Source organism: Mastomys coucha, unplaced genomic scaffold (genome assembly GCF_008632895.1).
Source record: "Mastomys coucha isolate ucsf_1 unplaced genomic scaffold, UCSF_Mcou_1 pScaffold14, whole genome shotgun sequence".
In the NCBI taxonomy this organism is placed as follows: domain Eukaryota; kingdom Metazoa; phylum Chordata; class Mammalia; order Rodentia; family Muridae; genus Mastomys; species Mastomys coucha.
This window is the reverse complement of record NW_022196896.1, coordinates 87,162,429-87,176,025: the sequence shown is the minus strand read 5'-3', so window position 1 is coordinate 87,176,025 and position 13,597 is coordinate 87,162,429. Positions and strand designations below refer to the sequence as shown.

General features: G+C 41.8%; 1 long non-coding RNA gene across 1 annotated transcript in view; it reads right to left on the bottom strand.

Annotated features, from left to right (window-relative positions):
* LOC116089187 overlaps nt 1-12,529 on the bottom strand; it is a 13,027-nt gene extending 498 nt beyond the window's left edge. The window contains exon 1 of the long non-coding RNA XR_004118207.1: nt 12,324-12,529. This is a non-coding gene — a long non-coding RNA (uncharacterized LOC116089187). The remainder of the gene's footprint in view (nt 1-12,323) is intronic.
* Nucleotides 12,530-13,597: the final 1,068 nt, after the last annotated feature.

Here is a 13,597-nt window from a genome sequence, read left to right as displayed (position 1 = left end):
TTTTTAAATGTATTTTTCAGTGACTTACAAAGTAATACATTTATGGGTGGATATTTCAAAATACACCCTTTATTTTGGTTAACCCACCCCTCTCCACCACCCTACCCCTAACCCTACTTAAACCTTTATATTACCAGTATTTTCCCCATGTACATTTATAGCATTGTTACTCTTGCCAGTGTCTTAAGGTATTCCTCTAAGGGCCCCCTCTAGCTTTCTTGCCTCTACTGATATTCCAAGTTAAACGTACAAATGTAAACTGTTGAAGCTAGAATCTAATGAAAGAGAACATGTGATGTTTGTCTTACAGGGCCTAGGTTACCTAACAAGGTATAACATTTTTCAATTCTAGCCATTTACCTGCAACTTTCAAAACCCCGTTGTGCATATGTACCACATTTTGTTATCTGGTCATCAATTCATGGACATCTAGGCTTATTCATTTCCTAGCTATGGTGAATAGAGAAGAAACGAACATGGATGAAGAGGTATCTCTCAAAGGGGATGTAGACTTCCTTTGCCCAGTTCTGGTATGGCTGGGTCGTATCATAGTTCTGCTGTAGTTCTGAGAGGCCTCCACACTGATTTCCACCGTGCCTGCACCTGTTCACACTCTCAACAACAGTGAGTAAAGAGAGGCCCCTCCGTGCCCATATTCTGTCCAGCATTTGCTGTCTTCTGATCTCTTTTTTTTTCCAAAATTTATTTATTTTTTATTTTTAGAAATTTTACAAAACATTTCTCCAACACGTTTTAGAAGCATCTGGAATATGACCCCTTATATAGAAAATTGTTCAAGGAATAGATACAGTATCTTTTTATAAAATATTTAAAATATTATGTAATTTATTTAAATCGAACGTAAGGCAGGTCTATCACAGTGACACACATTTAAAGTCATTCATTTTTGTAAGGTAATATAAAAATTCTGATGATGATACTCTCCCTGACATGGGTGAGCTGGAATCTCAAAGTAGTTTTAACTCGCATTTTCCTTATGGATAACTTTTTAAAAGGTTAATTAGCCATGTCTGTTTCTTCTCTTGAGAACTCTGTGCAGATCTACAGCCTTTTTTACTGGGACTTTTGTTTTCTCAAAGCTTAGCTCAGAGAGTTTGGAAACACTCCTGCTCCATGTTGTGAATTAAAGAGGCAGTAACTAGCTAGTGGAGCAGTGGTGGCACACACCTTTAATCCCAGCACTCAGGAAGCAGAGGCTCACAGGTCTCTGAGTTCAAGGCCAGTCTAGTCTACAGAGTGAGTTAGTTCCAGGACAGTCTTGCTTTGGTTTCTTGATTTCTTGGAGAACTGACAGAACTCAGCTGTAAATCTCCACCTGGAGCCACCAGGACTTTTGTTCACTGACAGAGTTTTCATTATAGCTTCAATATTATTTCTTGTTATAACTCTATTTAAATTGTTTATCTCATCTTGGTTTACTTTAGGTATATCATGTATAACAAAAAAGTTTATCCATTTCTTTTAATACAAGCTTTTAAGGTTTATCCTTAGAGTTTTCTAAATTTTATTGGTATCTACTGTAATGTCTCTCTCTTTATCTCAAATATTATTAATTAGGATCTTCTCTGTTTCTTTTGGTTTAACTTGGATTATCAGTTTTTACTTTATTTTTTTTTTTTACTTTATTTTATTTACTTTACTCTTTAAAGAATAAATTATCTGTTTTATTGATTTTTTTATTGTCTTTTCCCCATTTCTATTTCATTGATTTTTGCCCTGATATTAAGAATTTCTTTCCACAGATGAGTCCTGTCTGATCTTCTTTATCTAACACCTTAAGGTGTATCCATCATCTTAGTGTCTGCCATCAGGCTATAGGTACTATCCTCCCTGCTCACCTCACAGAAAATAGCCAGCCTCCCCTGATGTGGAATTCCTAATATAGTTTTATTTTCTGTTTAAGTATAATTATGTTCAAGGTAACTATAAAGAAATACATTTTTTCCATAGTCATAGCTCAGTTACTTTCAAAGGATCCTGGTGGCAGACATTGATAATTGTCAATACAACATCTATTCTTTTGGTTCCCTTTTAGAAAAAAAAAATAGCTAGACACTGAACTGTGTAATCCAAAGGACATTCCTTAGTCACCTTTACAGATAGATGAAGCTATATGATTAGATTCTGACCAATGAGAAGGAAGAGAGGAGAGAAGGAACAAGAATGTGCAGTTTACTATTCATGCCCTTAAAAAGATAAGGCTACAATGTAACAGAAGCCAGAGGCCTCCAAGGACTAATGACTCACTGCAGTGAACATTTACAAGCAAAGCTGTTGGGAAAAAGGGTGCACTGTGTGTGGGACACATTGTGACACACTGTAGCATCCACAGCAAGATGTTGCTGTTATTGTTATTGTTTATTTTACTTTAGAGGTAGAGTTGGAAGAGAAGAGGGAGGATATTAATGGACTGGGAGATGAATGGGATTGGGGTGCATGATGTGAATTTAGAAAAAAGTCAATAAAAAGTTAAAAAAAAAAAGGTAAGTCTGGACACTAGCCTTCTCCCTCTTTCTTTTCCTGCTTGTCCCTGTGAAGACCACAGTGGAAGCCAAAGCCTTCATCTTAGACCACAAGATGGAAGCCAAGAGCTGAGAAGACAGAGCAAGAAAGAACTCAGGGCCTCCGATTCCATGGCTTTCCTGAGTGATTTCACTTGAATAATTAATCAGAAATAAGTTTCTTCTTATTGGCCTACTGATACTTTTGCCTTTGTCACAGCATGAAATTTGTAACTTGTTAACACAATTTTCCTCTAAAATCTTAGGTTACAGGAGGGATACATGGCAACACTGTTGAAGACTCTCTTCTGTAACTGTAACTTCATATTGTAGACACAACTTTCAGTATTACAAAAGAGGTGTAGAAGACTAAAACCAAAGCAACAATCTGAGGCAATATGCTATTCAGAGCTTTGTTTACATGAGAATTCATTCCCTGAACACACTTTAGATGGGTCCCTTCTCTTCATCAATCCATCAAAATTACTTTTTTTCAGAATCAACAATGGCTTCCCTTTAAGGAAATCTAGAGGCTGGCCACCCTCCATTTTGTCTGGTGTACTCATAAGTTTTCTCGTCTTTCAAGGTCTTCTCTGCTTACAAAGCCCCTCCCTCTCCTACATTTGCCCCAGCTGGCTAGCTGGCTCCTTTTACAGTTTTTACGTCATCTCCCTGGCTGCATGGAGTTCCCTGTGGATCTCAGACATCTTTTCTATCTAATTTTATATCCTTGGCTCTCTTCACCAGCCTTGTAGCTTTTCTTGACACACAGACACTGAAATTTCAAAATTGTATTTCCAGCCAGCTAGAACATGAATCTTTTGAGAATGGATCATTAGCTGCTTTGTTCTTGAGGCATTTCAGCCTGAAAACAGTTTGGTACATACTAGCAAAGCAAATACGCTACCTGCTGGATGAATGTGTGAACAACTAGACACTGCTTTGCTTAACTAGTCCTTTTAAAATGTCTAATATTTCCTGCTAGCTTGAAAGTCCAGTGAGAGGGCAAGGAAAAGCGTAGCGTGTGAAGCAGATACAGGGGAAATTTCAGCTCTGAACTTTGAGGCAGAACAGCCTGGTTCACTGTTCTGCCAGCAAAGAGGGGTTGGGGTGGAGAGAGAGAGGTGATGTCCTGTCTTGGCTTTGAGAATTTATAGCTCTGCAAAATATGAAATGATATACCAAAGTCAATAGCAGGCTTTCTTTCTTAAAATGGATGTTGCTTGTATTCAACTCTTCTTGCTTGTGAATTCTAGCCCCCAACACAAACCCTTTCAGACTCTCAAACAATGTTCAAAGACCAGCACAGTCAAAGACAGTTGGGAGCTTGCCTTCTTGGGTATTCTTAGCTGCCCACTGCACTCGCTGGAATGCTCAGGCATGCTCAAAGGAGCATGGTGATGCACATTAAATTGGAAGCATTGTTACACATTACCAAGTCCTGCTGCAGCACAAGGTACAACCTTGGCTATCTCTGGAACACAACTTCTTTGTGCTCTCAGAAAACACTTTTCAGAAGATGTCACCTCAGTGATGCTGGTTTCTTCTTAATCACTGGTAATTTCTTAGCTCCAGCTAACCAGCATCAATAGTCTCAGTAATGTAAAGTTTTCTCTTTAGTAGTTCTGGTATCTTGTTAATCACACCTGATACTTCAGCCTCAGCTAATCAAAACCACAGAATCTTCACAATTAAAACAACATGGCCCTGATAAGAGTCTTTAATCTTCCCTCTGAAATTTCACAAGCCAGGCCTCCATCTCTGTACTGTTCTCAACATGATCTTCCAAACTGCTACAGAACACCCCACAGAGTTCTTAACAACCATTGGCTCTTCTAGTTCAAAGTTCCAAAGTCCTTTCACAGTCCTCCTCAAAACATTGTCAGGTTGTCACAGGAATACCCTACTCCTGGTACCAATTTGTCTTAGTCTGGATTTCTATTCCTGCACAAATATCATGACCAAGGAGCAAGTTGGGGAGGAAAGAGTTTATTCAGCTTACTTCCACATTGTTGTTTATCACCAAACAAAGTCAGGACTGGAACTCAAGCAGGTCAAGACGCTGGAGCTGATGCAGAGGCCACGGAGGGATGTTCCTTCCTGGCTTGCTTCTCCTAGCTTGCTCAACCTGCTCTCTTCTAGAACCCAAGACTTCCAGCCCAGGGATGGCACCACCCACAAGGGGCCCTACCCCCTTGACCACTAATTGAGAAAATGCCCCACAGCTGGGTCTCTTAGAGGCACTTCCCCAACTGAAGCTCCCTTCTCTGTGATAACTCCAGCCTGTGTCAAGTTGGCACACAAAACCAGCCAGTACATCCCTCTAGAAACCTAGAGTTTTAGGAATTGTATCTAAAGATCTTGTGTTTGACAGAATGGCCCTCGTTGTGCTTGGCCTGCTAGTCTCTAGTGTAGTAAATGTTCCAAGATTTTCAGCTACACTGGTCCTTGTATTCTCTATGGGTTCTTATTGTTTACTTTCTATGGTGGTTTAAGAATATAAAAGCACTTTAACTTCTTGGTCACACAAAACTAGACTCGTGGTGCTAAATTTGGTGGTAGTTTCCCAAGACTTTGTCTAGCAAACTGTGACAGCTGAAATTTCTTTGTCAGTAACTGTTAGGAGAGGGCATGGGATGGAGTTCTGAGTAGATGGGGGGAGATCTGTTGAGGGCCCTTGGGAAAAATGTTCTTGCCTCTCCCATCATCTAGACAATGGGACAGTTGCCTAGGATATGAACCAACATAGGAAGACAGCAAAGAGGTGGTTCATGGAGAAACAAAGTCAGAAACCTAACAGCCTTAAGCCCGCCCAGCAATCACACACATGCATAAACACATGTACATGCACACACGTGAATACACACATTTTTGGACATGCACACAAATATATTTTGAGTTGAGGTCTCATTTCATTGTCCAGGCTAGCTTTCACCCCCTGGACTCAAGCAATCCTGCTGCCTTGGCTCTTCAAATAGCTGGGACATAGGTACACACATGACACCCAGGTAACTTTTATCATTAAGTGGACTGGAATTAGACTGACAAGTCTGCAAACCTCCAGCCAGCAAGCTGGAGCTCTTCGAACCCTGCTGCTCAACGAATTGTAATTGGCCCAGAAAGCAATGAATCCAAGCCTGATAAGTGGAAAGGACAAAATCTTTCATTAGATGATAATGTTACCTCAGGTTTCCAGAGACCCTGCCCTCCCTTTTTCCACTTCCCCCCACTCCCTTAGATTTCATTTAGAAGAATGACTTGTGGATAGGCCTAATGACACATGCCTACAATTCTCACTCAAGAAGAATCAGGAGTTCAAAGCTTGAGCTATACAGACTGTTTCACACACACACACAATACACACACACACACAGGCACACACACAAAGTAAACTGAATGAATGTTAACTATTTTAGTTTTTATAAAACTATAGGGTTCAAAGTTCTAGATGTGTAAGATTAAAAAAAATTCTAAAGTAGAATAATCTCAGGCACAATGGGAGTCTAATGTACAGTGTGAGAACTTCAGCTATAATGTATTGGCGACTAGTAATTTTCTAAAACATTTGGGAGTGTGTGCATGTATGTGTAGTACATATGCATGTTCTCATGGATGTGGACACAACCATGTGTGGATGTGCATGCATGTGTGTATGCTTGTGGAGGTAGCCCAAGGTCAATGCCAAGAGTCCTTTTTGGTCATTCTTCACCTTATATATTGAAGAAAGGTCACTTACTAAACTTGGAGCTTGGCATTTCAGATAGTCTCAGAGGACGGCTTGGGCCAGGGAACCCTGCACCTGTCTCCCTGATGCTCAATTTAAAGGCAAGCTGCCACACCCACTTGGCTTTTGCAAGGGTTCTGGGAATCTTAACTCCGGTGGTCCTCAGTCTTGCATGGAAAACACTTATATAAAGGAGCCATCTCTCCAACCTAAAAGTGCCTAGCATGTTAGAGGTCTCCAGAAAGGCAGCAGAGAAAAGGAGTTGAGGCATCTGAAGAGAGAAAAATTGGTTCGTGCAACTACAAAGGCTGGCAAAGTCTAAAGGTCTGCTGACAGTTGATGGAGCCCCAGGGGAACCTCTGTATACTTGTAGTTTATCTTGAGATTAATTTAGGAGGATGAGGAAATAAATGGTATTATATTATCAATTATCAAGCATCTGGGCATCATGTGGACTAGTGAACAGATAAAATTAGCCACCATGATCTCTTATCAATAGACTTCTGGATCTAAGCCAACAAAAGGCAGAGTCACACAACCCACCCAATCACCAATGCATCTATCCTTGACAATTGCTCATGGCCCCAGGTGCTGGTAGAGATGAGAGCAGAGCAAGGAAAAGGGACAGGCCTCCTTGCTGAACCTGTTCTTTGAGCTGGGAAGAAGGCAGATAGAGACATGAGAGCCAGCAATGGTAGCCTCCTTTATTGTGAAACTCAAACCATAGATCTTGACATTTACAAGTGAAATAGAGAAAAGTTAAAAGGTAACACACAGGCTCAGAGACTTTTCTGTCAAGGGGGGAGAGTCTGCAAAGGGAGAGTGGCTCGTGAGAATGGCACTACAGCTCTGTGGTTTTTCTAGAAAGCAGGGGCCACAGGTTTTGGCAGTAAGGAGCTACTTCCATTCCCTTCGAGTCTTAACATTCATAATGCAGAAGATGGAGGCGAGGAAAAGGCCACAATAGAAACAAAGTAGGGGAAGAAACTCTCTTACCAACTGGAATTTTACAAACCACAGAATTCTCTGCTGGCAGTCTTAAAGAGTCCCCCAATGAAGATTAAACTTATGGTCTGGGCTCTTTGGCACTGACATCAAATACCCCATAAATGCTCAAAAATGAAAATAACAGGAAGGAAAAAAAAAGAGAAAAATCTCTATAGAAGTTCCAAGTAGGGCAAAAAGATCACCAAAGGAAATTTTGAAGCTAAGTCAGCACTTTGTAATGGGAAGTGAAAGAAGGAAGAGGAACTGAATTTCAAAAATCAAAAGAAGCTCCATAAGAAAGAAGGTACCATTTGTGGATCTGCGTACAATTTTCCCTGGGATTTGTTTAATGATCAACAAAGTCTCTGTCTGCAGTCCATTGCCCAGGCTACATTAGTTTTCAGGTCATCATATGGACCATATAGCGTAGGAAACCCAATCAGAGGCAAGAATAAGACTCAGCTATTGCTTGAGTGTGAGCCTAAAGCTCAAGGCAGCACCGAGTTAGGGAGAACACCCAACGATACCACAAGAGCTGCACACCTGACCAGCAATATCCTGTTTTGAAAAAACTAAAGAGAAGTCAGTTAATTGTCATCGCTTGAAGATCAAATCTGGTTACGACCTTTCTAGGCTGAAAATCTTCTTTTTCTAATTAAGACCCTGGAAATCTTCCAAAGGGGAGGTGTTCCCTCCCCCAGTCTCCCTTACCTGAGAATGCAACTCTTTGCCTTGTACCACAACAGGGAGAGAATAGCCAGTGTTCTGTTCTCTGGTTTGTAGAAATAGTACCTTTGTTTCTTGACCACTTTTAGAACTATGGCAAGTGGTAGAGAAATTGGAAGCAAAAGAGTCAGAACAGGGTGATAGAGCAAATGAATGATACCAAAGGGAAAAGGCCCCATGCTTGCTACTCTCTCATTTCCCCTTTCCAAACACACACTACAGAGAAGCTCAAACACAAGCTTTCTTTCCATTTTTTCCAATCAATATGTTTGTTATGCCTTCCACTGAAGGAAGTTTTTCAAACTCTGTTGATTTATCTTAACAGGTGGGAAGGATTCCCATTAGAAAAGACACATTGGAGACCCTAGTTAATAACTCTGGAGCAGGCGAGCACAGATCACATCTCTCTGGACAGGTGGCATCCAGTGCATTCTGTGCCTTAAGCCAATGCCAGTTCTGAAAAGGACAAGATGGGGTACCTGGTGTTTGTCAAGCAAAGCTAAGTGATGAGAGGGGATAGAGACCCCCAATGACAGGATGGGCTGCTCTAGACAACAAAGAAAAGGTCATCTGGGCATTTAAAGGGTTAAGTAAAGATGATGGAGGAAAAAGAAAAGGAATGAGCTGAGACCCAGAGTAAATAAGAGGGAGATGGCCCATCACAGAGTTCATGACTCTAGATCTCAGGATTCACGCTATCGAACATTTTAGATTTTTTTTTATTATTGTTTTTAAATTACGTGTGTGTGTGTGAATGTCTGTGTATGTTGAGTGCAGATGCCATTGGAGGTCGGAAGAGGGTGTTAGACCCTTTGTAGCTGGAATTATGGGTGGTTGTGAGTCATCAGATCTGGGTTTCTAGGAACTGAACCTGGGTTCTTCTACAAGAACAGTACATGCTCTCAACCACTGAGCCATTCCCCCAGTCCAGAGGAGCATTTTAGATAATATGTCACCTATGCGAGTTATATTCTGGTACCCCTTCTTACCAGACCACTCTCATCTGAAGGACCTCGCTTCCTCTTCAAGGATGGAGACCTTTGACCACATTACTCAGGAATGCTATGTCAGAAGGCAGTTGTATCCTCAGCTAAGCTGGGTGCCCTGGTCATGCCTGTGACCCGTCCATGTCCTTGATGCTGCAGACCTTTAGGTTTACCTGACTCCAAGGACTGCACTTGCCCATCCAGGCTGTTCCCAAAGCATCTTTCAGTTCCCAGGGTTTCCTGAATCCCAGTCTTCAGTATCTGAGGGGTTTTCTAAAGTCTCCCTCAAGTCCCAGTGTTTACACAACATCCCTCTTCAACTGCATCCTGTCTATAAAGTTCAACAAGCTACGACAGCACTGTGCCATACCACTTTGACATACTCCAAAACTTCTTCGTGTTTTGAGTTCACAGTGTTAAGATGAGATCACTGGCTCCTCTAAAGTTTGCCAAGTTCAAATTCTAAATGGAACGCCTCTGTGGGAAATTCTTGAAACATGGGAGAAGAAAGCAAAGTAAATCTCTTATCGTGGTTTTATTTCGAAGACCACAGAGGCAAGAAACACTCCATTCACACAGCAACTGCTCTTGTCTAGTGCTTTGCCCGTGGTGCCCAAACATGGATGCACTTAAGAGAATGGCAAGCTCTTCTCAGGCAGTATGTGGGGTATGATGCAATTGATCTGTTGTGTTGTCCCTACGTTAATGACTAACTCAGCTTAAAAATCACTGCTAGCTCCCTCCATTGGTGCCTCTAAGAGACTAATTTTACAATCAACATTCTATGCTGGTCTCTTGCCTGTCACGTTTCTCTTCACGATTGTCTTAGAATGGCTCAGTGACTCATTTCACAAGTCAAAAAAACCCAATTCCACTTTAAATGGATGTGAGTAACTATAATTTTTATCACTCCATGTTTGGAAAGTATGTGGCCTTTATAGAACATTTTCTGGTGCAGCATCTCATTCGACCCTCAGTGCGACCCCAAGCCAAAGTCAGATATTAGCCTTCTCATTTTAAAGACAAAGAGAGTGAGGCCTAAAGAGAAGGGGCACACAGACAGAAATGCAAAAGCCAGGTCTGCTGGTCCTACCTTCTAGGCAACCCCAGTGCTGACCACAGCAAGTTCTCAAGCCGCACTATGCGCTACCATTATTTGCTTTCTGTCATTTTTTTCAGTGCGAAAATGTACTAGGTTTGGGCTAAGGCCTGGGATTCTGCATTTCCGCCCTGCTATTAGTGATAGAAGCACTTCTCTGGTCCATAACACTGGGAGTCAAGTCATAATAAATTCACAAAATGCTTCCTTTCTAGTCATAGTGAAGAAAACAGTTACATTGAACTTCTCTTGTCTTCTAAACAGTTACATTGAACTTCTCTTGTCTTCTAGACGCTCCTGAGACAATACATATGTGTTCAAGCAAGCCGTCAGATCTTTGGCTGTTACCTCTGACTAGAATATGTGTTATTGTTTTGGCAGGGAGACCATAATCGTGCTTGTATCTGGAATCACCAGCAGCTGGGGTTTCAGCAGCTATGGTTCCCCCTACTCTCCCTCTCCCACTGTGTTTCTGGCTCCCTCACACTGGCATGGTTGGACTCATGGGACCATGGGGACATCTGGCCCTGCAGCTGGCCTGAGCTTCTGCGTCTGGGAACATAATGATGATTCATTTGAGGTAATCTAAGTCCTTAGATGACATCTGCAGTTTCCAAAAACAGAGGTGAGTTACGTTAACAATGAGTTCGATCTTTGAAGCCACTTCAGTATTACTGTATTGACACTAATGAGAATGTGGGTTTTTTTTCTTCTGGTCTGTCCTTTTTAAATTAACAGAATTGTTAAATATGTCTACAGTATAGGAAGGCTCTGGAGTGTACCCAAAATAGAGATAACGTCCATTCTTACCATGGACTACATGATTTGTCTAAAATTTTGAAAGAAAATAATTACTTTAGAGAAAGTTTTGCTTTTCCTTCTGCTTTCACACACACACACACACACACACACACACACACACATATATACATATACATGCACACACACACACACACACACAGAGTTACACTTTATTTCAAGTCTTCCACAAGCCATTTGACCAGTTCCTCCGATGCTGGGCTATTCCATCCTAACCAATCATTTCTAGGCCCTAACTGATGGAATGCTACCTAATTTTAAAGAGGACCCACTGAGAAATCAAAGCTCTGTCCAGACCCAAAAGGGACCTTCTCAATTCCATAGGATCTGGGATTTCCTTTTCTGCTGACCCTCTTTGCCCCCACCCCTTGCTGGCTGGCTTTTGTTGAGCACACATATGTGCATCTATGTGGGTTTAGGGAGTGATAGTTTGATAATCGTTTAGTTTTGTCTTCCTACCATTTTCCCTTTCCGTTTCTCTCCACCACTTCCCAGTGGTCTTACAACTACCCTGCCCTTCTGTGCTTCAGAGGAAGAAAGTGTGAGAGAAAGGGATGGAACTACCCCATTAGCCTTTTTACCTTGTGTCTACCAAAGCCCTCAAGGTTAGGGAAGCCCTTTGAAAGGCCGGAAATGAGAGAGACCTCCTCTTCCTTTAAACAGTTTCCCCCTGGGCTCGGGAATAAAGAGAGGTCAGAACAGAAAACACCTGAGCTTCAGTCCCTTACAGTGCTGCCTAGAAGTCCTGCAGAACCTCAGAGAGGAACCTGGAAAAGGACACACGTGGGCAAATAAGAGCAGAGACAGTCCTCCCCAGACCCCGCTACCCCGAGTCAAGTAGGGTGGCAGAGGATAAAAGTCGCCATCTTTGAAGGATAAAGAAGACAGAAATATGTAAGTGGACAGGTGTGGGAAGACTTGACAGCCCCTGACCCCAGTGTCTGAATATTGCACAAGACCCAGAAGTATGACACAGTCCTGGAGACCTGGGGAAACCCCGAAAAGACTGAGATTAAGGCTTCTTTCCACTAGCCCAGCAGAATAAAGCTTACAGTCAGAAATTAAAATCTGAAGTTGGTTACTAAAATGAAGACTATTGCTAAATATATAATCTGTCTCAGAACTATACCTACTCCGGAGCGTTGGCAACATATATATAGTAACCAACAAAGCCATATGTAAAATATTGCTAGGATTTGAAGCATTTAGGCAGCATTCTCATCGGGTATTAAAACCCATAGCAAAATAGGCTCCAGCACCACCACATTGTCCTTTGTGGCTGACTGAGCCATTCTACCCGGAATTTGTTTTACATCGTGTGGGAACCCAATCCCAGTGAATATTCACTAAACAGTATTCTATATAAGCTGCATGTCACTGGGGCCCCTGAAACACTGCATCACATTCAGGAGCCTCTTTCAATAATGTTGGTCGGCTGGCCGTGTGACCAGCATACTTACAGAAACGCTGCAACGACTTCCCTCCTTCATTTTATTCCGCTAGTTTGAATTCAGACAGACAGAAAGCTATTAGAATCAGTAGGGTGTGAACTGAAAGTGTACCAGATCTTTCACCTCATATAACTCCAATGATCAAGTTTTATGGAGTGTAATCCTTTCACCAGAGAACTAACCCTGAAAGGCAGAAAGCTGCTGCGTGCTTTTACAACGCCTGTAAAGGCGTTAATCGTTTGGAAGCCCCGGGGATCACTGGGAAATCTGGGATGCTGTGTTTCAAAGGGAGACATCGCCCCTGCTCAGCTAGGCTCTAACTGGGCATGCTCCAGTGCTAGCCAATTGGGAACAGACTTTCAGCAGTGCCGGGCCCTCATGATTTTTCACACTACATGTCATGTTGCTAAAAATATTCTTCAACCTCTCCCTGCTGATAATTTGGAAGAGGAGGTATAGTGAGAGACAGCTAAATATTAATTACCTCCTGATGGTTGCTTGGGATGAACACAGAGAATACACTACACCTGTTCAGAGCAAGGTCTCTGCCACCCCCTGTCAAAACACTATTCAAACAATGGTGTCCATATCTCCACTGACCAGAAAACAACACGACTCCACATTTCCGATCACTGGCAGTCACTGCTTCAAAAATACTAAGTCACCGCCCACCTACAAATCTTGTTCTTTTGCTTTCTCTTCAATAATAAATGCAGTTTGGAATTTGGGATGTAAAGCAAGAATATAGGAAAGGCATATGACTTCATAGGCTGAGTTGTGATGTTGGAGTTTATCTGAATATCAGCCCCAATGCCTGATGGGAATGCTTCCTTGCTGTTTCAAATGCTAGCTGCATTTGATTTTTTGTTGGTTAAACAACAGTCATTGTTAAACTATTGTTAAATGCAAAGAATAAATAAAGCACAAGATCCTTTTTTTTTTTTAATTACCTACTCATAGACAAATGCAAAGGACTGGGTGACACTAACAAGATACTGTTGTGTCTGCTTTTCAAAGGAAACAATGAGGAAAAGAAAAACTACGGACCAAGGTTTTCCAAGTGAGAAGCGTATAGATATATTACAGATGAAAACACCTGGGGGCGCTATTCCATGGGCTGTAAGCTCACCTAGCGTTAAACTGCCTTGCCTCTGAAGTGCCCCTACTCCTCTGAACATCCAGAGTAACAGAGGCCATAGTTGTCAATGGAACGCCTGACCTTATTTCTGACCAAAGAAGAAAAACATTTCCACACCTATGTCTTGCCCAACCTGCCTACCCCA